This window comes from Dromaius novaehollandiae, chromosome 1 (genome assembly GCF_036370855.1).
Source record: "Dromaius novaehollandiae isolate bDroNov1 chromosome 1, bDroNov1.hap1, whole genome shotgun sequence".
Classification (NCBI taxonomy): Eukaryota; Metazoa; Chordata; class Aves; order Casuariiformes; family Dromaiidae; genus Dromaius; species Dromaius novaehollandiae.
The window spans coordinates 199,073,596-199,098,637 of NC_088098.1; the positions used below are offsets into that span (position 1 = coordinate 199,073,596).

At 37.4% G+C, this 25,042-nt stretch overlaps 1 protein-coding gene across 2 annotated transcripts in view; it reads left to right on the forward strand.

The window, feature by feature from the left end:
- MICU2 (mitochondrial calcium uptake 2) overlaps positions 1-25,042 on the forward strand; it is a 162,392-nt gene that overhangs the window by 54,532 nt on the left and 82,818 nt on the right. The window lies entirely within an intron of this gene.

Sequence of the window (25,042 nt, forward strand, 5' to 3'; positions counted from 1 at the left end):
AGCAGAAGCTGCAGAGTTGGAGAGGCGGGACACCAGGGAAGATGGAGTAACCGGGGCAGAACAGTCCCTACAGAATCTGAATTCGGGGAAGTCTGGTGTTGGTACGTTCCTTTGCTGTCTATAAAATACAAGGGGGGTGTTTTTATTCCTCTTAGTCAATCAAGCAACATGAAGATTAGATCCTTTGTAGCTACCAAGAACTCCCTCAGCTCCAAGGGCAGAAGCACATGCTGTTGTGAGGAACTAACTCAATGCATTTATGGAGTAAAGATGGTGCTATATAACAGAACTTGGGGGTTATTTAAGTGTATTTTAAAGTGCTGAAACAACTGAAAGAACTTTTAGAGCCATATCGCTACATATATGTAAGGGGGGGGGGGGCTACATCACGAATGAGCAAATAGTTATAATTAAGGCATTTTGAGTCCTTGATTTTATGACTTTAATGTTCAACGAAGTCAGGTGTCAAAAATACTTCCACTGAAAGGATAAAAGCAGTGAATAGAAAGGTGAAGAAGGTGCCCAGAGGCTAGAAGCTGAGACAAAGCTTGAATCAGTTGTGGCTTAAAAAAAGAGGGGAAGGGGGGCAAAGAGTTGAAGAGAAGATGACACCAGGCAAAGTGTTCAGCACAATTAATGATTTTCGCTGTCATTTTCCTGGAGTGAAGTTGGGCAACACTGAATGTTACAGAATGAAGTCCTTGCTGAATTTTAGAAAGAAAGAAAGAAACTGCAATGGTGATTGCCTGAGGTGCAGGTCAGTAAGACAGGTCTAGAGGACGACTCCTTGTCTAAAAGTTTGAGCAGTGGGATTGGAAACAACAGTGCAAAAAATAAGTGAAGTAGGGAGTATTCCTGAAAATAGAGGAGGAGCTTGGTCTGAGTCATCTGGGTCATAAGATGGTGTCTAGGCATCCAAGAGTGGTTATCAGAAACTGGGGCTGAGTTGCAGATCTAATCAGTCTGAGTTAGTGTCTGTGAGGTAATTTGTGCATCATCAGCATAAGATCATACTTGAAGCCACAATAGATAAAAATTAGCAAAAGAAAAGACTGGAGCGATATGATAATTCTGTAGTGATAGAGAAGGGAAGACGTGCACCTTGCATGTACCAGAGAAACCTCACTGAGTGGACTGCAAGAAGTAGTCTGCTCACTGATAACAACTAATACTGCTGGCAATACTGAACTGAACTTGAATACTGAATCTTGAACTTTGAGATTTTTCCAAGCTTCCTGACTTGACCTTTGCTTAGAGAACAGCTGTTACATGCTTAACTTTTTATCACTTTGTACCTTGTCTGTCTATCCTGCTGTCTTTGTCAGAAGTATTATTACATCATTAATATGAAAATAATGGTAGAGTATAAACAGTACTAAGGAACAAAGGCCACTTCATGTTTATGCTATAACTAAGGTACCTTTTAGTTGATTGGGTATTTTGCTGTTCTCTGGGATATGACTGATATCTCAGAAGAGTAACCAATTGTTAAAACCCATGTTTTTCTTTCAAGAATACTTTGTTATGATAATTACATTTGGCTTCTAAGTTTGACTTCTTAATACTTTTTGTTGAAATATCACGCAACAGACTTCGTGTGTTAGAACACCATTTTAGACCCAAGACCATTTGACAATGATCAAATCCTGGAATGTAAGTGTTAAAATCAAATGAAAGAAAGACTACAATTATTAAATACTGTTGTTTATAAAACCTTTGTCCTGTTTTTGGTAGTGTTTGGTCCCTACTCTTTAGCTTGGTCCTTCCAGTTAAAGGTTTGTGACCAACTCCATCGGGTTGTTAATTCTTGTGCAACAGGGAAAACAGGTTCTGCAGGCAAAAGTTGTTTATGGTAGACTAAAAGAAACATTTCAGGGGTATAATTTGTTGTGTTTTCATCCTGATTGTAGATTGATTTAACTGTCTTTGGAATTACTTTTGATTCCCATTAGCAAAGGAGCAGATTCTGTCCCAGGGATATACAGCTTTTTCATTACAGTGATATTTTCATCTTGCTTTATTAACAGTTTACAGTCAGTTTTTCTGTTGACAAGTACCGTAATATAACAAGATTTTACCATTTTTCTTCCTAATTATTATTATTGCCTATGAGAGCAATGCTAGGTGTAATAGGTAGACACAGGTGCATCAGCTGATGTTATAGCTGTGGTTTGTCTACTTTTCCATGTGACATCTTGATCCCATAGGGCATTCCTCAGTTCTGATGAAGAACAAAGGAAGGATGACTGAAAAGCAATTGCTCTGAATGTAAAGTAAAAATGTCTAGTAGACATTTAAGATAAAAGGGTAGTTGGTACCTGCAGAGCAGAGGGACATGTGGACATTGGCCACTTTTGAACAGAGGGGTAAACAGCTGTGGTTACACCTTGGTTAACAGAAGATGGTGCGTGGAAGGCTGTAATAGTCATAAAACCAGTGTTGATATTAACATCATTCTATTTAGTGCATAGTAAAGTTACAATTTTTATTTTGCAAGCTCATTTTCTGGAAACATTTTCTAAGTCTGCCTTGAAGTTAAAGACTGAAAGGTCAGAGATGAAGGGGGTTTTGGTGTGGGTTTTTTGTTTTGAGAAATGGTCTGTTGGTAACGGGATATTTCTCTTTTCATCCGTGGAGGTTCATTCTGTTGTGCATTGATCAGTTATTTTATGGTCTCCATGAGGTCGTCTGTTGCACCTGGTATGTATTCGTATAGAAAACACGACCTATAATTTTGTATTGGGAGGTATTTGTACTGATTATTGTGGAGACAGTGACAGGGTTTGTTAAATCTTGCAGGATCTTGTTCAGTTCCACAGACCACTGGAGATTTGCTGCTGATAATGAGTTGGGTAAGGCTGAAGGAATTATAAGAATGGGTTTTGGAAAAACAACTTTCATGATGTATCCTTCTCCCAGTACGTTTTAGCTTTTTTCTGATACTTTTTGCCCTGTATGGATGCCAACATAGGGCAGTTTGACAGCTAGGGATACGTTTGTGGAAGGGTGTGGGGACAGATACCTTTCTGTATTGTAGGAAGCTACTGTGCAATATCTGTCCTGTTCAAAGACATGATCTTTTTTGAGAGTATTCCTTTTGGGTGAAGTTTATCCTTAGATTGGTTAGGGTGCTGTTCCTCAGAGTAGAAGTGATCGAGTGGCTGGTTTGATGTGGGTGAGTGTGTTGAGTTGTGAGTTCTTTGCTTGGGCAGGCGAGGAGTGTTGATTTGGCATGTCTGTTGTGGTGGCTCAGAAGTTGGTGTTAGTGCAGGACTGCTTCAGAGGGTGACTTGGTGAAGGAAGGAGGTTGATGTCTTCGTAGTAGAAATCAGTGAGGAAGCCTGCGCTTTGGATCTGAGTGAAGTCATTTGTGTGTTCTGGTTATAGTGTAACTTTGCTTGTGCCGTTACTGAGAAAGTCATTCTTGAGGTGATCCACTAAGAAATGGTATGTTGCAAGTCAATTGTGAGGTCTGTAGTATGAAGAAAAAGATAGCTGTTCGTCCTTGATTAGGCTAGTGATTTCTGTGTCTTAGGGTGTGTGAAAAACATCTTTGGCAGGTTTGATAAGGGAGGAGGGGGACTGCTTGGCAGTAAGTCTTGGATGTCAAGAGGGTGGGTCCTGTCCAAGAACGGCACTCGTGCACTAATGCAGTGGAAGCCATAAAAATTCTGATTTTCTAAGCCTTGCTGAAGATAAGCTAGTAGTGGTTCATTGTGTTAGAATCTGAAATCAGAAAGAAAAAATTGTTAATAAGCTACAATCTGTTTCCAGCCAATTGCATACTCTGTTCGTTTGAAATACCTTTGGCATGTTTGCTTTTTTATTCTACCTTGAGAGCTACTTTTCTTTCCTGTCTCTTCAGAGAAGATTGCGTAAGTTGCTTCTCTTTGATTTTTAGCATTACTTTTCAAGGAATCACTATTGAAGAAAATTAACAACACTGATTCTGCAGTTGCATTCAGTTTTAAGCATGAAGTAACCTGAAATAAGGATTTAAATACGGACGGCTATGGAACTTAAAACAGGTGAATATTATTAACTGATATTTTACATTTCTCGGCCATGGAAATGGATTTATACTTATGGCTTTAGATCAAGTACTGAAAGATTTTATTTTTTTTAATGACTTTGTAAATAGCTGTTAGAGTCAGGTTTTTATGAAGCCGTTTGAGAGTATCTACAGATTAATAATCGCTGAAATTTTTAAAATAGCGAGCTGGCTTATTTCTAGCACGCTTTCTTTTGCAGATGGCTTTTGAAAGCATGCTGTGTTTAAAACTCTAGCATGGATTTAGAATGGCTTTGAAATAGTTTTCAAGGTGGCAGAATAGAAAGAGTGTGACATGACTACTTAATCTCTAGCTGGGGCCAAGGGTTCTTTTTACATAATCCCATCATTCTTACAATATGTTAATGCAGTGTATGTAGTAACTGGCCAACAGTTGTAAGAAAATACAATAAACTAATCGCCCGTAAGAGGGACTGTAGCGTTCAGTAAGTTGTTTTTGACGAGGACGGTCTGTTATTGATGAGTTTAAATGCACTCTTCTTTTTTTTCCCCCTTTTTTTTTTTTGTTATAGATGACAATTAGACTAACAGTGTATTACATGTGAAATATATATATAGCATTCATGTTCCCTGCGCTGATCTTTGCCAGCTGGTAGCATAAACTGAATCATCAAAGGGCAGTAAAATTAGAATATGTACAAAATATTTTAGATTTGTATGGTGACATTCCCTTTAGTTGTGTTTGATAAGTAATTGTTTTGGTACAGAAGTGTACATTGCAGCTTTCACGCTACTTCAGTCTTGACTAACTTTATTAAAAGGTTGTTTTTCCAGATTGTTTCTGTAAGTCAAGACTGAAGTGGGAGGAAAATTGTCCAAGGAAAAGAAATCCATCCTAACCTTAAAAATCAATTCTACAAAGGTGATTGAGTTTGTGCTTTTCTTTGAAAGATCAAACTTCCTGTAGTAATTCCCATGTAATCCCTGTGCAGTTAAATAGCACAGTAGTCATAACATGCTTGAAATGTATGCAAAGCATCAGCCCAAAAGTTTAAACCTTAAGAACAGCACGATCAAAGGACTTCACTGACATGATTTTATTTTTTTAATAAAACATGATACAGACATAAATGTTAGTCTGAGTAAAAGGCTTTTATAGCATGTGTTTTGGATATTTTATGTCATAGATTAAAACCAGTTCTTCTTGTCTCAGCCAGAGAAAGAAATCTCGCACACCTTCCTCATTCTGAAACAAACGGTGTCATTTCAGGTTGTTCCCCAATTTATAGGTCTGTGCTGCAGAGTGATGGTCGTGAGAAAAGGAGACCATCTGCGACATGCTTCTTGTTTTCCTGTGTGCAAAAATGAAATCTGTATGTCTGAAAATCTGCTTTGATGTCTTAAAAAAAAAAAAAAAGCCCTAATGGGGGGAATATTGTATGTTTTTAACTTGCCATGTAACTCAGAACAATTAAGTAAACTTCCTTTGAAAGTAGCTATGTTGCTGTAGGGTACTGAAAATAACGAAAGCTACAGTATCCCATTAGTAATTTCAGTGAATTATAAAGACAGCTCAGTGGCTTTTTTCTGTACTGAAATTTGTCTTTCGAGAGCCAGTTGCGTGGGCTTACATAGTTCGCTTCTGTTCTTCAAATGACTCTCGCTAAGATGGACTCAAGCACAAAACTGCTTGAAGAGGCTGACTTTTTAACCAGTGTCCTTTTAGATTAATTTTAAGACTAAAATGCTATGTTTATACGAAGTTTACATCCATTTTTCATAAGATTTTTTTCTGAAATGTCATGTTATGAAGGGTAGTGTATTTTGGATTCATTCTTAGAGATTTTAAATTTCTAGATGTGTTTCAAGTCATTACAGGTAAATGTTCTTTCTCTTTCAGGCTAATGCAGGATCAAGTTTATGCTTTAATATTCTAAATTAAATAATCACCATCAATCATTCAGAAAGCCAGTTTCAATATAGAAGATAGAAACTGATTAGTCAGTAAAAAATTAACTTCATTGTTGATGATAGCCAGAATATTTTTTCCTGTTTTACCAAAAAATACATTACACCTGCAATGGGATTAATTGAACTATTTTTATAAATAGTGGTAGTGCATGAAAAGGGTCAGAACACTTCCCAGGTACAAAAATATTTGCAAGGAGGGAGGAGAGGATATGAATTGTTTAGAGTTCTGTATTTGAAATAATGCTACAAGGATAAACAGTAATGGTCTGTCACTTTATCTGACTTTCAGTTTTTCCTTTCATAACGTGTTTGAAAAATAATCATTATATTTCATTCTTATATTCTTTCGTTCTTGTATATTCTTCAAAGGCAGTCCATCAAAACTAAATTTTTAATAATCTTTTTCCAGTTGCAAAAGATTCAAATTATACCAAGCTTGTTTGTTAATCTGCATGACTATCCCAGGGAGGTCTTCTGCCGAAGAGGTGTGTTGACCCTGTGGTGGTTCCTCTGATAACCTTTTTACAGTGCAAAATCCTTCACGCACACCACCAGGGTTTGCCTAGTGATGAAGGCAGTCAGCATCATGCTTTCGCCTCTTCCTCATTCACATAGTTCCTGGTTAGCTATGAGGCAGGATTTGGAAAGCCTTAAGATAAGTGTGTGAGAGAAGGAACCCTTTTTCTTTTTACAGTATCTCTTATCAACTGGATTAAGGCTTGGTTGAGTCAGACCCAAGGAGTCCGTGTCCCCCTCCTCCCGCCGCCCCGTTTATAAGCAAAACTTTCTCAGTTGGGATGTTCTAAGGATAACTTTTCATACCCCTGTTGACAAATTCAAGAGAAACTGCAAATGCCAGCAGACCCCCGGTTATAGATAAGGAAAAAAAAAAAAAAAAAAAAGCTCATTGTGCTTGGGAGGAATGGAATTAATAAAATAGGGAGAAATACATTACAGTGTTTTCCTCATAGGCAGTGTTTGCCTGCACCCCCAGTGCGTGGCTGGTACAGCACCATGACCTGGATGAGTTTCCTTTCGGCAGCCAGTGGGCTGATCTAAGCAGTGTCTGCCCTGCTTGTAAAATATGTTAGCCTGCACCAGTTGAAACCACTAGCATGCAAATGTTTTGGCTGGGTTTCACTCATCAGGTACAAGCAGTTTTTCACATTTTCTGCTTACAGTAGTTGTAGAGAACGAGTTCCTGAAACACAGAACCCATGAAGATGTATTAGTCAAAAAGAAACTCTTTTTTTGCCTGGAATATATGCTTTATTGTGTCATTATGTGTCAAGTTAAGTCTTATTTGAATTGGAAAAAATGAATCTTTCAAACAGTATATTTCACTGGTTTGAAAAGGTTTTTAAATAATTCAAATTTTAGTTAGTTGAATACACAGTTATTTGGAGAGTAATTCACGCTTGGTTACTAGGCCCTTAGAAGTTGCTAAAACATTCTGTTTGTTTGTTTGTTTTTTACAATGTAATGGTTAGTAGTGGAAGCGAAATTAATCCAGAAAAATGATATTTTCACTATATATATATATTTTTTTCCACTTTATATATATATGCGTGTGTGTGTGTATGTGTATCTATATGTATCTTTATATATAGTTATGTATAAAAATATATAAAAGATGGTGTGTTTATTCTAACAGGTAAATATATATTACCTTCTTCCCCTTTAGTAAAGAGGAGTCTGTTTATCCTGTGTATTCTGACACAGTACATTCCAGTTTTTGTTTGTAGGACAAAAAAGATGTGACATTTTCCGTAGTTACCAGCAATTACAACCTAGTTGGAATTACGTGACATTTCAACTCATACAGGTTAAGTGATAGTGAACCAACAGCAGCTGCATTCAACTTCACCGTCCTAATGAAGAGAAGGGAATGATGCTTCACACTAAAGTCACAAAAATCTGAAATATTTCAGGAACAGCAACATTTCCATATCCAAGAAAGATTTCCCCAAATAATTTTGTGATAAATACAAGATAAGTGAATTGCCGTATCAAATTTTATTTCAATCTGATACCATATTATCAGTCCATCCAGATATATTTGATATATCCATATAATATAACCCCTCTAGTGCTGATTAAGCTGTGCTGTTATTTATCATATGCTGATTTCTTCACCCACACTACTTTTTCAGAGTTTTTTTCCCCCAAAATTTTCTTCATTCTCCAGCTACTTTTCTACCAATAAATTAAATAACAGTTTCAATTTGGATGTAATGGATACCTTTCAGTAATATTACCGTGTTGGAATTGGATATATTCTTGCTCTCGTGTTTAAAAAGAGAAAAAAAATCCTTCAAGTAGTAACCTGAGATAAAATTCTGTGCACTTTAACCGGTGTACTTTGCCAATACAGGAAAGTCAGGCAAAGAACTGTTGATCTTTTCTCTGTTGTTTTTGGTGGGTTTTTTTTGTTTTTTTTTTTTTTTTTTTTTTTTGTAGTTTGAATGTCTAGAACTGAAAGGGGAAATCGAGGTATTTCAACTATATGTGCTTTTAAAAAAAAAAGCAGTAACATGTTGAATTCTGTCATTCAAAAATATTATACAGATAATGTGCTCTGTAACAGTAGAGTTGAGATGAAGCTTTGGAAAATGCCACAGGATAGGTCAGTTGACTTTCTAAGCAGGAAGTTGGGTAGACTAAAAGAAATCAGCATAGCTCAGGATCTGGGCATTTTAAAGGATTGTACAGATAATATGTAATCTGAAACCATTTCATTTGTATTCTCAGAGAAATTCAGAGGTAATCAAAACTGCTAAAATGAAGAGTTTTGCTAAATTTATTAGAAAAAGAATAAGAACCCCCAAGGCTGCTTTGAATTTTGCTTGCACAAAGTAGCATCGTGATAGCCATCAGGTGTAACTGGAACAAAAGGGACTTTGATCTTGTCTACCCAGAGTGGACCACCTTCTGAGGCAGGATCTCTTCCAGCTAACAGATGCCCAGAGAAAAAATTAGCTTCAACTATGTTTCCAGTTTATGTTTTTCTTATTTCAGGGTTTGTACATTGTAAGTGCATTGCCAGTTTTGTAATCAAGGACTTAACTCTTTGCTTTAGTAAGACAAAACTTGTGGTTTTTTTCCTTCTAAGTTGGCACATTAATTTAATAAAGAAATTGTATGTATAGAAACATAATATATGACTGATGATGTAGCTGAATCTTTTCAGTATAGAAAAGCTGAAATATCTGCCTGATAAACTGTATGTCCACTCACAAAGGATTGTATTCAGAACTCAGCAAAATTGATTTTCACATTCTTGACACTCATGCTCACAGCCGTATCTAGCACAAGCTGTCTCCTCTTACCTCTCCTACTGGAGAGTGGGATTTCCTGAGTTGCAGTGTATGGTCAGCCTTTACTTTCCTTTTTGCTGCATTAAGATACTTAAGTAATGACTTGCCAGCTGCTGTATGTATATACTCTCCTACATGAAGGATTCCCAAAATTCCTACTGGTGAAAACTCAGACACCAGTGGCTTTACCAGGAGCTTCTGGCTTTGTGCTGGTCTCTGGGCATGTGCAAGAGGGACTGGTCGCTCCATCCCATCAGCTGGGATCAGCAGTAGTCCAAATTTAGGACTACAAACTCATGCCCCTGTAATTACCTATTTTTTTCATGGGTGGTAACTGTGAGTGTGGGAAAAAAACTCTGAGCCTATGCACTTCAAATGGTCCGGGTACCATTTCATATATCTGTCAGGTTGGACACCTCTGTGTTATATCGATTAATTCAGCATTGAGAGATTCTACCCCAATGCCAACAAATTTCATACACATAGCTCACCATTTTCTGTTACAGACCTCACTGTCTTATCACCAGCATAAGCTCATCTGAGAGCTTCTCTTCCTGAAATTCTCTCTGGATACAGCTTTTGATAGCTGATGTCTTTTCTCAGACTCTTTACCTTAGTAGCTTCTTGCATCTCAAATTGTGAGCTACTGTACTGGTACTGTTCAAGATGTGTGAAGTTTGTAAGGTATTGCTTACTTTTCTAGATAAGGATCTTGGAAATTAAATTATAAAGCTCTATTGTTATAGCTTGTAAATGTGTTAAAATAATGAAATGTTTATTGTGTTTTACATAGCAATTTGTTGCAAAAGATGTGGCATTACAGCATCTTTAACTTTTCTGCTCAAGAGTCAAAGCACTTTTCCTATATAGCATAGAGAAACTGTAGATCATTAATTTATACCTCTTAAGACTATGAAGAAAGCCTCCAAGATACAAAGATTAGCAATGTACTGCTTATCTTTCATTTTTCTAGACTTTCTGAAACCATAAATCTGCAGGAATGGTTGTTCTCTTTCAGTCATTTAAATGAAGTGCTAAATGCTGAAAATATAAGTGCAAGTGATAACTATGTGGTTGCTGATCAAAGCAACTAAAGAGAGTGCAAGTCCTGTGCAGACTTAGGTGATTTTTATAATAAAGTCCCCAGGAGCTTTAGGCTTAATCAGACAAGATAATTGTGCTTTGAATGCATGTAAGCTCACCCTGAGTGTTGTCCATTTTGACTTCTAGATCTACCTAGTAGTTTATGAAAAAGATAAGCAAAGGACTACACTTGATCTAGGAGGTCCTTTCCAGTCCTATATGTTCCTATTTTTTTCTATTTTTCCTCAGTGTTAAATTTTTCTCATCTTTCTCCTTTTGCTAGAAATGCTTCAGAATATGTAGTGGATATATTTTTTCCCCGTTATCTTATGTAGCTGTGCTCCTTTGGTTCTTTGCTGGTTTTTTGTTTCTTAAAGGTGAGATGCAGTATTCATTATCCTAAACAAAGGAGGAGTTTCTCTCCAGTTTTTCCCCCTTGTAAAACTGTAATTGGCTGTAGAAAAGAAGTTAAACACATCAAGCGTATCAGTCTTACTTTTATCCCTTGGGATTTAAAAGGAAAGTATGTTTTTTAGCATTATGTACAATCTGTCAGGTTTTAAAAATTGAAAATGCATCGTCATCATCAAAGATGAGTGTAAAAGGAAACAAAAAACGCTATTCATGTTAATCATTACAGTGCATCCTAATATGAATCTTCCAGTGAGAAAACACTTATGTACTAAATACGCTTCAGAGAAATCAAATATACTTTCAGAGGATTGTTGGAGATCAATGTCTTGTTAAGTGAGGTGTTTCAAGCCAGTTCTTTGGTTTAAGCAGCAGATAAATTTTAATTTGCTCTGTAGTATTCAGAATATTGTTGTACAATGAGAATTACACACAAAATGGAAATCCCAATATTCATTATTTGTTAATATAGACTGCAATTAGAATAAATACCTTGTTTTTAAAGTGTTTCGGGTATCTTAATAAATCACTTTAGAAACAAATATGTGGGTTACATTATATCATGTTAAAATAGAGTTTCTTGCAGAAACAAAAGTGCGCGCAGGCTATTTACTGCAGTCTCTACCTAATGTGGAGATGCCTGAGACATTGGGTATATTCTTTGCTTAGTGTGTTGTTCTTCCCTGGCTGATTTCCACAGGCAGGGGATAATCTGCCAGCTTGCCACTTCACTTATCACCCACCAAAAAGAGAGAGACAGAAAAATTGGGTTAACAGTGAGGGAAAATTTTAGGGGAATAGGATGGAATTGGAATATCCAGTATAGAGCAGCTTCCATAATAGGATGGAAAGGAGATTACCTTTCCTTCAGTTAACATGGCAACTTGTGGCCTGAAAGCAGAGTAACTGCCTGCGGGGATATCAGCAAGAATATTACGGGTAGGAAAATCTGTTGAGGGAAGGAGAGCGTATGGTAGGAGAGACTCTTTGAGAATCCTGATTTTCATATTTCTTTAGATCCGTGTTTTTTAATATAAATCTTTCTAAAATTCACCAAAATCATCAAAAGATTATCCGCAAAATGAAGGCTTAATGGACCTAAATTTAGCTTAAGAATATTTGTTCGTGGTGAGTTTCCCATGTTTGGTGATTCCAGAAATGCTATCTGCAAAATTTTTAATCGTCCCATCTGTTAGATTACAGGTGGTAAGAAGTCATCTATCTACATCACGTATAGGCTCATTTTCTAACAAGTCAATTAGTTGTTATACAATTACTTATTTCTGTGAAGAAGGCTAACTGTAGGTGTATTTAAATTTTTCACAAAATATTTTGAAAGGAAATATTCATATCTTCCCTTTTTTGAACATTTGCATATCTAGCAATTTTAATCTGCATATTTCCTTTGCAATGACTCTTTTTTAGTGAGGACACTCACGTTGTAAATTCATATTCAGTTGAAGCTCAATTCAATAAAAAGAAACAGTAATATTAAAATAGACTTCCATCAATATACTTCCCTTTCCATTGTTATTTATTCATCTTCAGCTTTATACAAGCTTTATCGTAATTTAAAGTTATTCTAACTCTGAATTTTAGCCTGGTCCATTTTCTGACAAGCTGCTAACATAGGTCCCTGTCTGCAAAGACTTGAGGTGATGTGTGATTAATTTTAAGTACCATGAGTAGATTTATTGAAATCATCAGGTCCCTTGCCACGTAAAAATACACAATGTTTCCTAATGCTTGGACTTTTAGCTAGTGTAAGGTGCTAGAACTGCAACAGCTTAGCTCGACTGAGAGTCTGGCTTAGTTTTAGATTATTTCATTTGAATGTATTGTTATTTCATAAATAAGAATTATTGAAAAATGTGACCACCAAAGCTGAAAGTGTGATGAAAGTAAGTATTTGAATATGAAATTAAAATGTAGTAAAGTTCAAACAACATTAGATGTCTTTTGTCTGTTTGAAATGTAGAGGCAATGGAAATAATAGTTTTTGCATTAATGTATTACTTTAACAAATAGTTTACTATAACTCTATACATAACGTAGTCACATGTGATTTAAACTAATGAAGATTTTACTTGCATGAAGTTTTACTCTACTAAAGCTACTTGACATCTGTTACAGGCTAGTACGTGTGTGCTTGTTCTATGCTAGTTTCTTTCAATTAATTTGGCACCTCGTTTGTTGACAGATGATTTTGTTGAAACATTAATCTCATTTTTAACTAATTGCATTATTTTGAGAACTTTTACCTAGATTTTTGTTTTATTACGTAGAACTATTTTAGAAATGTAGTTTATACTGCTAGACTGCACAACTGAAAGATGTTTGTAGGTGCTTCATACTTCAGTACTAAGGAAAATGGAGTTTTGTCCTTTTTGTCCACGACAACTTGCAGCCATAATTTCCGAAGTATTGTTTCAAATAACTCTGCCGAACAAAGATTCACTGTTAATGTTGCATATTGTTGTTATGACCTATTTATTTGAGATCTTGGAATAGCTCATAATTTGTTTCTGGTTAAGCCATAGAATTTATTCATTCATTCATAAAGCCCCCTTTGAAATGTACTTTATGTGTAAACAAATTCTTTTTTTCTATTCATAAATATTGCACAAAGCTATAATTGTTTTTTATTTTTGGTCCCTAACCTGAATGTTGTCGCTAGTATTCCGAAAGAATCTGTTTGTTTATTGTACTCAGTAATATGCAGGTCTCTTTGAGACCATCTCCTAAAACATTTAATTGTATATTTTGTCAGGCTGCCTATCAACAAAGACAAATAAAAGGCATTAAATACCAAAATATATTTAGCTGAATGGATTGGTATGCATATATATTTTCTATACCTTGGGGGTTTTCTGTTTGTTTTTGGTTTTGTGTGGGGTTTTTTTTGTTTGTTTGTTTGTTTTGTTTGTTTTTTTTAACCTCAGGACAGGCATTTCAGAAAAGTCAATGTCAACACCCTGTTGAGGGAGCTCCCTAGCAAACACAGATGACTTTGAATCAATTGACAATAGCTGCATCCTATTTAAAGCAATTTATTCCTTACCAAGGAAGATATAAGTGCATCTATTTTGCTGGCAACATAGGTGTAACAGCAGATTGTTGCCATTGTATTTACAAATACCATTGGAGCACTCTCACTGTATAAACAAGCAGGGGACAAAAAAAAAAAAGAATTAAATCATCCTGTGAGGCTTGAAATCTATAAAGCTACTTCATGCATACTTACAAAATCGTAGTGTGAAGCAGCTGGTAGAATACAATTTCTGTAGTTTGCATGGTTTCTGCTACAGCTAAGAGAAGGGAAAGTCCTGTTGCAGAGTCAGCAGTGGTACCACATGTCTGTCAGTGGTTCTCTTTTCCTTTGTCTTCCATTGCCTAAATTCATGGGGTGGTAGTACTTGGCAGTGTCCAATGATTTTTTTTTTTTTTTCCTATGCAATAGCAGGCCATAGCTGTGTCATTTCTGTAACAATTTCAAGTTTAGGAGGGCAATCATCTTCTGCATATTCTGTTGAGACATGTTTTCACAGTGGTGTAGTGGGTTGTGTGCGCACTTCCTGCTCCATAGTCAGCAGTGAAACATCTAATCATCTAGCACAGTGCTTGCCACGCCATCAGTTGCAGTTGATGGCCGTGGTAAAATTATACTTACTCTGAGTTCCAGTCAAATTGGGTAAATTAATGAAAATTGTGACAACATGTTAGTCATAGACATCGAGAATATTTAGGATCAAGGATTTGAGGTAAAAGAATTACCAAAGAGTGTGTGACCTACTGTTACATTTTTAAGCAAAATAATAATCTAGTGGTTTACATGATTTGTCATACACTTATTTTAAACTTTTAGAAAAGACAGCATGCATGTGACATTAAAACACACAAAAAAAAACCTTGAAAAATCAAAACTCTGTTTTTCTCTGGATAATGAATGTAGGAGTTAATGCAGGAGTTTCTGGTGTTTTTTGATAATCCTGGGATTATAGAAGTAGGGGAAATTTTCATTCCTGGTATAATTCCCTTGTTTTTGGTCAAATTTCTCCATATTTGAGAAGTGCTTGCTTCTAGGAATTAAACTTGGATGCATCTTCAATTTGTTTCCTTAAACAGAAGCAAAACTAGTTTTTAAGGTGGGGATAGATTGGAATAGGCATGCCTGGGAAAAGTTTTATCTTCTCACTTTCTTCTCTGTCTATAGAAGCCAGAACTGCTATGATTTCTGTGATCTGGGGATCAGCTGTTGTCTAGTCTTTTTCCTGAATTATTGCAAGAAAGTGGTAGCTGCTTGTGATTTCTGTTTTGCTCAGAAAAGATTTCGTGCCTTTCCCAGGCAGTTGGAGTCATTCATGTGAGCTGTAGACTACATACATAAATTATCACAGTAATCTGTGGGCTGTCCCATTTTTTACTACACCTGGTTAGCAAAGAGTGAAGCCATACAAAAACTGACATCCTCCAACCCCTATCACTTTTATGACCCGAATATGCAGCTCCTGGGAAGAGATGGGATCTACCTTACAAGGTGTGGCAAAAGCATCTTTTCCGACAGGCTGGACAACTTGGTGAGGAGAGCCTTAAACTATGAAGGATGAGAGAGAGAGAGAGATGACAATCATCAATCAAGCGAGCAAGTTGTGAACTGGGATGGCAAGCAGTAGGTGCCGAGTGATGTGGACAGGAGAGACCTGTTGATCAACAAAACAGAGCTGAATGAGGACCACCTCAAGCATATGCACATAAATAAGGGAGTGCCTACAGGGCAGTATCACGGGGAAAGCTCTCACACTTTTCTGGGAAATCAGCACAACTCCATGCCTCTCTGAAGTGCCTATACACTAGCACGTGCAGCACAGGGAACAAACAGGAGGAATTAGAGGTCTGCACACAGTTGCAAGGCTGTAATCTCCTTGGGATAACAGCAACATGGTGGGATAGCTCACGATTGGAGTGCTGCGATAGATGGAGACAGGCTCTCTAGGAAGGACCGGTCAGGAAGACAAGGAGGGCGAGTCGCCTTTCATGTGAGAGAGCAGCAAGAGAAGGTGGAGCTCTGCCCAGGGGCAGGTAATGAGCCAGCTGAGAGCTTGTAGGTCAGGATTCAAAAGCAGACCAAAGTGGGCAACACTGTGGTGGGGGGCTCTACAGGCTGCCTGATCAGGAAAAAGTAGTAGATAAAGCCTTCTTTGGAGAACTGTAAGAAGCCCCATGTATGCAGGCCCTGGTCTCAGTGGGAACCTTAATAACCACCCTGACATCTGCCCTCAGCAGTCATTTTATTTCAATTTACTTAAGCTTAAGCAGAGGCTGCTGTTTCAAAGTTCTATAAATAAAAAGCAGAGAACATTTAATTTGGAAATTGAATTTTGCATTTCTGAATTTTGCATTTCTGTAGCGTAGGTAAAAGTAGCCTGTTGACAAATGCAAATGCTCCACTGCACACTGTCTTAAAAGATACTTCAGATCCCGCACCATTTTTGTCAGCAAATCAGTACAAGATAATATCAGTCTTTAGAGTTAACTTGTATTTGTTCTTTAAAAATCATTTTCTTGAAAAGCCACAGAAATGGCATTGCAGACATATCATTTATGGCCCTTTAAAACATGTCTTTGATAGCCTCTGGTGTTAAACTGCAGCAACAAAGGTATTTGTTGGAAGAAGAATTAATAGCAGTGAATGGGGACTGGATAAAAGAAGTCTCTGACGCTCGTGAGTTCTGTTAAAGCATTCCCTGAGTTGATAGCACCGAGAGAAACAGCTGCTGTAACACTCTTAAAATGCTTCCTGAGTTCATAGCCTGAAGAGGAGCAGGTGCTTCAACTTTGTTCTTTCGCACTTAAAGGGTGATTACATAGTGAAGCTGGAGCCTTGAAGCTACTAGGTGATTTCAGAAAACTTGCCCTTGAATTAGAAGTTGGTAGAGCAGTGTTTAAGCTATTCATTTTAACTCTACAGACTTTGAAATGGAAATACTGGTAATGCTTTGGACTGATGGAATGTGAAGTTTTCCTCAAATTTCCAGAGTTTAAAAATTCATGAGGAAGTAGCAATTTATATTTCAATCTGTGATGGGGGGCATGGGCCTTTGGGGAGGGTCTGTAAGCAAAATGTGAATGTTTGTGTGGATGAAAATGAGTATCTAAGCCACTTCTTATGAAAAAAAGCTAGTATCCTCTTTGGCCCCTGCAAAATTATGTTTTCCCCTCTCTTTCTTCTGAGTTCATGATTGGATGTGACTTTATCTGTAGGGCTCTTCTTAGGGGAAGAGCGATGGTACTGCAAGATCAGCCTCTGTAATACAGAGTGCTGGTGGCGTATCCAGCATGCACACAGGCACATGCATTGAGTTGGTTTTTGTCCTGAGCTGCTGTTGGTGTGGGATGGGCAGACTCTGTTCACATACATCAGTAGTATAATTAGGAAGGAAAATTAAAATCTTTTAAACTTTTCTAAAAATTGTCTTACAACACACAGTGTTGTTGCATTAAATTCTGGTTGTTTCCAAATTCTACGTAGAAGAAAACAAATGCTATGTATATCATAAAAAGGTAGAGTTTGTGGATGTCTGATGAAGCTAGTTCCCACTTCCATCCGTAATGGTTTACAAGAACAAGCCATAAATATGTTACAGATCCAAGACTGAATATTGCTGACTCTTCAGGACTGAATATTGAACTTTAGGTTAAGTGGCAGGATTGCATTTGGGAAAATAAACATTTTTGTGGCAGGTTTTTTCATGGCAGCTGTATGTGTGCTCAGAAGTGTGGAGTGTTAGAAGTAGTCCCAGCAGAGATGGATTATTGGAAAAATGCAAGTGAGGTGGGCAAAGGTGCCTGATGGATTGCAAAACCATATGATAAATTATACTGATCATATGCATATGGTCACCATATAAGTACTGTGTGTTTGTGCACTGCGTTTTATCCTTTTGTGGAGCAGTAGTAGTAGTAAAATTCAGAGCAACGAATTAGAAACGATATAGAAAAGGATTGAGAAAACTGTTTAGGTGACTGGACCAACAGCTGGCAAATGCAGTTCACTGTGGAAAAATGTAGAATAATTAGTCTGGGAGCAAGGAACCAAAGGCAATACAGTGTGGGCTAGAGTGGAACAATCATTCAGCACACTGACTAGGAAAAGGATTTGAAGGTTATTGTGGAAAAATCATTGAAATAGTGAGGCTTGTGCACAGCTGCAAGAAAGTAAGTTACTAGGTTATATCAGAGGGATAAAATAGAAAATAAGAGGCAAAACAGGAGTGTTAGATTCCATCTGGAATACCGTATATGTATATGTTACCATGCCACACAAGCAAGATATTATCTGGAAAAGAGTGAAAGAGTGGTAACAAAGATAAATACTTTATGTGTAAAGACAATTGAAGATGATCTAGTAAAATTGATATGTATATCCCTTTCTCTGTATGAGGCTGAAAATTAGTAGTAATCTTAAAAATGAGGAGATAGAGTAGAGATGGAGAGCTTAGAACTTCATGAAAAATGTGATAAGCATCTGGAATAAATTATTTCAGAAAGACTGTTGATATACAGAATATATATAAATTCTGTAGGCTTCTTAAAGAGAATTAGAGGGAATGACAAACAGTGATAAAGATGTGACTGAGTTTTTAAATTTAAAGATAGACATGTTAAGCTGTTTCTCCTTCATTCCTCTCTTAAAGTTTGTGACTTGGATGCCTATAGTTTTCAAACTTGATACACCATGTAACTCAGGGGTGGGTTTTTTCTGCCTATGAATTATACTTCGGCATCTGCTAAGGCTGTTTTTAAATGCATTGGGGAGCACCTAAAGTCTTCATGCTGTGTATTAGAAATAACACATTCATTCTGCATGTACTTTTTTATATTTCAAAATCCTGCAACTAGAAGTTAAGGCTGACTGTTTAGCACCTCTCTAATGCCAGTTCAGGATAATGATGCACTTAACACAGTATGCCAGAGGTTTGGAAATGTGTGTTAGAGCGTTTGCTCTTCTGTCAACTTTGTTCCTACCATTAAAAAATCGGTTTTGCTGGGGGCGGGGGAGGAGAAAGCTAAGCATATTAAAGAATAGAGTATTGAGAGTTTATGTAAGGGCTAAAATATAGTGAAAATGAGAAAATATGCTAAAGCAGTTACACTATTTTAAGTAATAAAACTCCCCTTTTTTTCATGATTCAGCACTTGGCTGAGTGAGATGCTTAGCTCTTTTTTTTCTTAATACCTGCCTAACTCTTGCAGAAACAGTAAGACAGTGTGCGAATAATGTGAGGGGTAACTCCACAGATTGCAGCTCCCTGGATAAAATCGCTCTGATTTGAACTAAGCTATCTGCATCTTTAGGTCTAAAACCAATCCAGTGGGTCTTTGGATCGATGTTTGAGAAAGCAACTTGGCAAACTTGGTGTAATTTATTAGCTTCTCCTGGGAACCTTTTCTGTTTTGCTACAGAGCTTTGCAAATTTTAGAGTTGTTAGGTCCCAGCTACTTCTCTGTCATCATATGGCTGTGGTGACAAGGATAGTTCCACTGGATTTTGTGTGTTCAATGTGCTGCAGTCATTTCTCTCTCAAGATTTTTAGGGAGGTACACAACAGAACCCCAGCACTGAGTATTTGACATTGTGATTCTAGTTTTTCGGCAGGTACTTCGGCGGGTGGAGTAGCCTACCTCCGAGACAGATGCCTCAATTCCATGTGCCTTGCAAAGGCAGCTGAGTAGCTCAGAAGGGGAATTACTGAGCCCAGGAGCTATGTAGGCAGCAAAATGAAATCACTATTAACGGCAGTAGTGCTTCTGCTCTGAACTCCTGAATTATAATTTAGTGCAAAGTGAAAGATAGCCTCTCATTAAAGCAAGTTGCTACTGAGTGGTGGGTAGTATCTTACTTCTGTGAAAGGAGGCAGACCTTGCTCGTCAGCTCCCACTGTTCCAGACCAACAAAGACCTGCCATGCACCGATTTTGGCTGGCACGTAGCAGAACGCATATGCATGTTCAAAGAGCTTTTGTGGGGTCAGGCCTTTATCTCACAGCTCTGTGCAGGTTCTGCTGCTTATCAGACTGATGGATTGCTGCTCTAACTGCTGAGGTGTGACAAAGCCTGCTTTACTCATCCCGACTGGCATGGAATGGCATAGGCACAGGCACTGATTTGCTTATGGCAAGGAAGAGTTGTATGGTTCCTGACAGTGTTCAGAAACAGAACTTAAAGCACTTCAAAAATCAAAAAGCAAACCTTGCTATCCGCAGTGTAACGGCTTCCCTTCAGCTTTTCCTCATAGATTGTGTCTTCCAGGCCTATTTGTTATTTTCAGTTCTTAAAGCACATTACACCAATCTGGATGTGGTCCCCCAGGTTGGGGCCTTAGCAGCGTCAGAATTTGATCCTGTTCCTTAGATTTAAGATTGATTAAAATCTAGCAGAACAAGATTTCCTTTTCGTAACAGTATTGTAGTGGTGGTAAAGTTGTGTTCGTGATCCATGTGGAGTTTGACATTGTTTAGGTAAGAATTTAATATGGTCACTGACCTCAGATCTTTTTCTGCTGTATGCTCCCTCACAAGTTGCTGTCAATTTTGTATTTTTGCGTATTAATACTCATTCCTAAGTGTTTGTCACTGGTCTTTATTGAATTTTATCTTTTTTATTTCAGTGAATAAATCTTTTTCATTCTAATCGTTCTGAAAAGTGCTTGCAACTCTTTGTAGCTATGAGTCAACTGCAGATTTTATAATGGTACTCTTATTCCATCATCCAAGTTTCTAATAAAAATTTTGGGTAGAACCGGATTTAGGACAGTTATGTGATGTGACTTCTAAACTGTCAATGTATTCCTCAAAAATAACCCAAATATATTGCCATTCTGTGCATAATGCTGCTAGAGACTTCATGTGTCACAAAGAAAGTTCTTTGTGATGTTGTCATCTGTATCATAAGCAAGGTGTCAATCTTGAAATAAAGAGCTGATTTTGACTTTCTCTTAGGCTGAACATCTTGTTTGCCAGTGTTCCTCTTCTGTCGTATCAGAAATTTCTTTTTAGTTATCTGGCCAGGAGCTGTTAGCAGATAAGTTTGTTGATCGGGAAAGTTTGTACTGCATGTTAAGATAATCACTGCATCCAGATCATATTTACAGTAATTGCATGTATACAAATGTTTGATTTTAGAATTTAGGATAAAATTAACATAAACCAAATTCCTATTACATTCTTTTTCTTCTCATTTTTTAGAACTAGCAGCTAGTACAATATCAGTTTCTAAATACAGATAGAATCACTTTAAAACAGGTAAGTAAGAAACTTTGTGACTTGCAAAAAATAAAGCAAAGCCAGTGGTACCTTTTTGTTATTATTCAGTGTCTTAAATGGTGTGTGTGATGGGACACCAACTCAGCCACAGCTCTGGTATGGAACTGTCTGCAGCTTCTCCTCTAGGAGACTCCCCCGAAAGAGCAAACTATCTGTATTTGAATAAAAGCCAGAAATTTAAACAGAGAAAGTTCAAGCACTTAGAGGAGACAGAACAAAAAGATTTGTACAAATATCTCTCCCTGCATACTGGATCCTCACAAGACAGTCCTTGCTTTCAGCCAGCTTGATGACTCAGAGGTAGCAAACCCTGCCTAATCCCTGGTTGGTCCTGAGTAAGTTCTGTCCAAATGGTCAAGCCCGTGCTATTTGGCACTACTCTTACGTACACTTACAGGTACGTCTGGCCAACAAGCACTTCCCACATGAAGACGTGAGCTCTTCTGAGAACGTGCTCCATTCGTACTGTTGCAGGCACGGTGCAGAACTGGAACTGCTCAATTAGATGTGTTCACCCTGGCGAGTGTATTCTGATGTCCGAGACTGGTCAGAGCCTCTCAGATTACCATAAGCTGGTTCTGTGTGAGAGATTCACCCTATTTTATTTGCCTGCATTTAAATAACTTTAGATACATAAATGAGGAACCTACTCTTAAGACCCTCTGGAACCAAAGGGAAGAAGCAGTTGCCTGCTGTGGGTCTCTTTTCTAGAGGTATCTGTTATACCTTCCCTGTGTAGGAAGGATAAGTGAAATTAGCTCCCAAGCTTAGGCATACAGTTTAGATACCAAAAATGGATTCTCTTAGTACAATGACCACCCCCTCCCAATTTGTATATGACTTCAGGAACAAATCTAAACCGAAGGTGTTTCTTAATATTAATACAAGAAAACCTGTGTTTCAACTACATTGCTTTTAACCCATTTTTAAAAGGAATGTCGCTTGGGGTCGTTTCCAAGAGCTAAAGAGTAGCACATATAATTACTAGACTCAGGTCTGAAGAGCTTCAGATGTTACCCTAAAAACAGCTTGGCACTCATAAAAATGCTCTGGCTGGATTTGGGATCAGTGGGGTGTAAGAAAATAGATCAGTTTTGAGCACAACCATGTAGCTTAATTTGAAATGTGCAGCTGTGGTTTTGAAGAAAACAAAACATATAGCAAGCACAATGCTTTTATTCAGCTGAAGGTTAAGGCATTTTTTTCCAGCTATCAATTTACAGCTTAAGATAATGGGTTTTGGCAGTATGCACAGCTATTAAGTAATGTTTATTAAAAAGGATAAGAAAGAACTTAAGAGGTGGCCTGTAAAAGAAAATTTTTGAATGACTGGTTAGTGGAATAAAGAAATAACATTTTCTCTGAGAAGTAAAGTTTTATATCCCTGGATAGGTCATTAATGAAAAAGATTGTGATTTTATCATCTTATTACTTAGTACTGTCTGCAAAGTGATATGGAAACTGTATCTCTGGAGTTTTTTCACCTCTACTGTGAGGTTGAAAAACTGAGGTGTGGTGAACAGCTATCCTGGAGAGAGAAATAATCAGCTGTATTTAAGTTTGCCTTAATCACAAAACTGGCATATAATTGGTATAACTTGGCATTCCCAAAGTCTATCTATTGTGTGATTCTTCACGATAGACAATAGATGTGGGACGTTCCATGCCAAAAGTCATTGAGGTCACTAAGAGTTTGCATAGGTTCAAGGAGATGTTGGGTAAGTGCCTGAAAGAGAAATAACTGAAGGTTATTAACTACATAGAAACCACATCCAGCTCAAGATGTCCCTGAGCTCAGAGTAGATTGAGACTGAGGGAATATTTTTATTCCTTCCTAAGCATTTGCTTATGGCCAATGAATTAATGCAGACACACTGCCATTGGATTTTAAGTCTGATACTTTACTCATTCAGATGTTCTGACTTTGCAGCCAAAGACCATAAGGAAGGAGACAGGATATTGGGTGAGACGGAGCACTGGTCTGACCCAGTGCCGTCATTCCTCAGTTCTTCTGAGACCACCTCTGTCCAAATTCAGGAAAGCATTTAAATGTTTTTAAAATACGTTCAAGATAGACATAGACATATGCATGAGTTCAGCTCTGAGTGTGAGCTTGTCTTATTGTATATGTGTGCATTTATTTGTTTTTCTGAATAGAAATGCTTTTGAAATATCCAGGTTGGGAAGTCAAGGCTGTGGGGCACTGCAGAGCCTTGAGCCTCTGCCTGCCTTCTGCCTTGTACTCAAGTGACTCAAAAGACTTTTAAAAGTGCAGAAGGTCTCCTACGGCACGTTTTCACGGTTGGAAGCAGTTATCTGTGTGAATGCTTTAAATGAATATTTCATATTAAAATAAGCTTTCTTGTTGTATGTATACTCCAAAGACTTTCCCTGTTAAAAAAAAAAAAATCTAAATACTAGTGAGTTTACAAATTGACTTCTATTTGGGCTCAATTCTATTTTCGCTGTATGTTTAAAGAGTAATAAAAATAAAAAGTGTAGTGACATCCAGGCTAGATACTGAGTTTATGCAACACTATATTTTTGCTTGCAGTAAGGGGTACCCTGGGGCCATGTTGTCACTCGCAGATGTTCCCCAAAGGTCACCTTAAGCTTATACCTAACTGCAGGCAATGGCAAGGAGAGTTTGAGCTTGACTAAGCCCCTGCGCTGGATGCAGTGGAGACCTTTTAATGTATGTTTATCTTTCATTGCCATACAAAATGAACTAGGTGCTTCCTAAACACAGCAAGAACAGCACTGTACTATTTTCTGCGCATCTCACTGCTATCTTCAGTGCTGGAACTGTTTTCAAGTTAGTTGATTGCAGAATAAATAGCATCTTCCTGTTCTTGACAAAAAGGAGGCATTTATGACTTTCCCACATGGGAAAACTAGCTTGCATTACTTTTAGTTACTACTGTGAACATTTACAAATAATCTATCTTTGAAAAATGTAGACATGCCTGAAGTCTTAGGATTTTTGATAAATAATTTTTTTATTAAGAGAAAAGAGATGGGACAAATTCAATATTAATTTGGCCCAGTTTGTTTTTCACACGGTTTTGTCCCTCTTGAATTAAATGCTGTAGCCAAACTATTCCACAAAAGAAGTCTGAGATGAAGATAGTCTTAAAAGTTTTAAGAGGAGGAGAAGAGAGAATTGCATCAGTTCTGGACCTCCCAAAGAAATGGGATGTGTGTGCTATTAGCATGGGCTGCTTCCAAGACTGTGGCAGCCGCTGAGAAATGAGGCAGCACTTAGAGGTCTTGAAAAGGAAAGTTGGCAGATGCCTGATGACCTGCTTAGATGGTACTACAACCTTCACAAAAGCAGTTTAAGGTGAAGCCAGAATGACTGAAAACAACTTTATCTCTGGTGCAGAGGAATATAACACAGAAATTGATGACCTAACAGGTACCACCTTTTTGCTATATTCAAATGCTCCGGAGAAGAAAATTGTACTGCTGTGTTGTGGCCTTGCTGTCTGGCTAAAGGTGCAGCAGTGATGGGCTCTGAAAGGAGGATTGAGTAAAACGTACTTGAACTTTCACTATAGAAAGAAAGGTCAAAATTAGAGGATGGAATTTATAAACAATAGGAGAAAATGAAGGCTTGTTAAAAGTCTACTGTAATCGGGAATACACCGGTTTTACATTCTGCAATGGCTCCAATTCAAATAAATATTTGGCAATATTACATTATTCACAATGCTTCATACTGAATTTATTTCAACTCTTGGGATAACTGTTGTTAAAACTATTAGATATAAGAGTATTCTTTTCAGTTTCTGTAACATAAATGTAATTTTCTGGACAATCATTTGCTTGATGCCCAGTTTAGGGGGATTAGGGCATTTTCTTTTTGCAAATAGAGTGTATGTACAAATACAATTGTCATTTGCAAACTTGTGTTACCTTCTGTT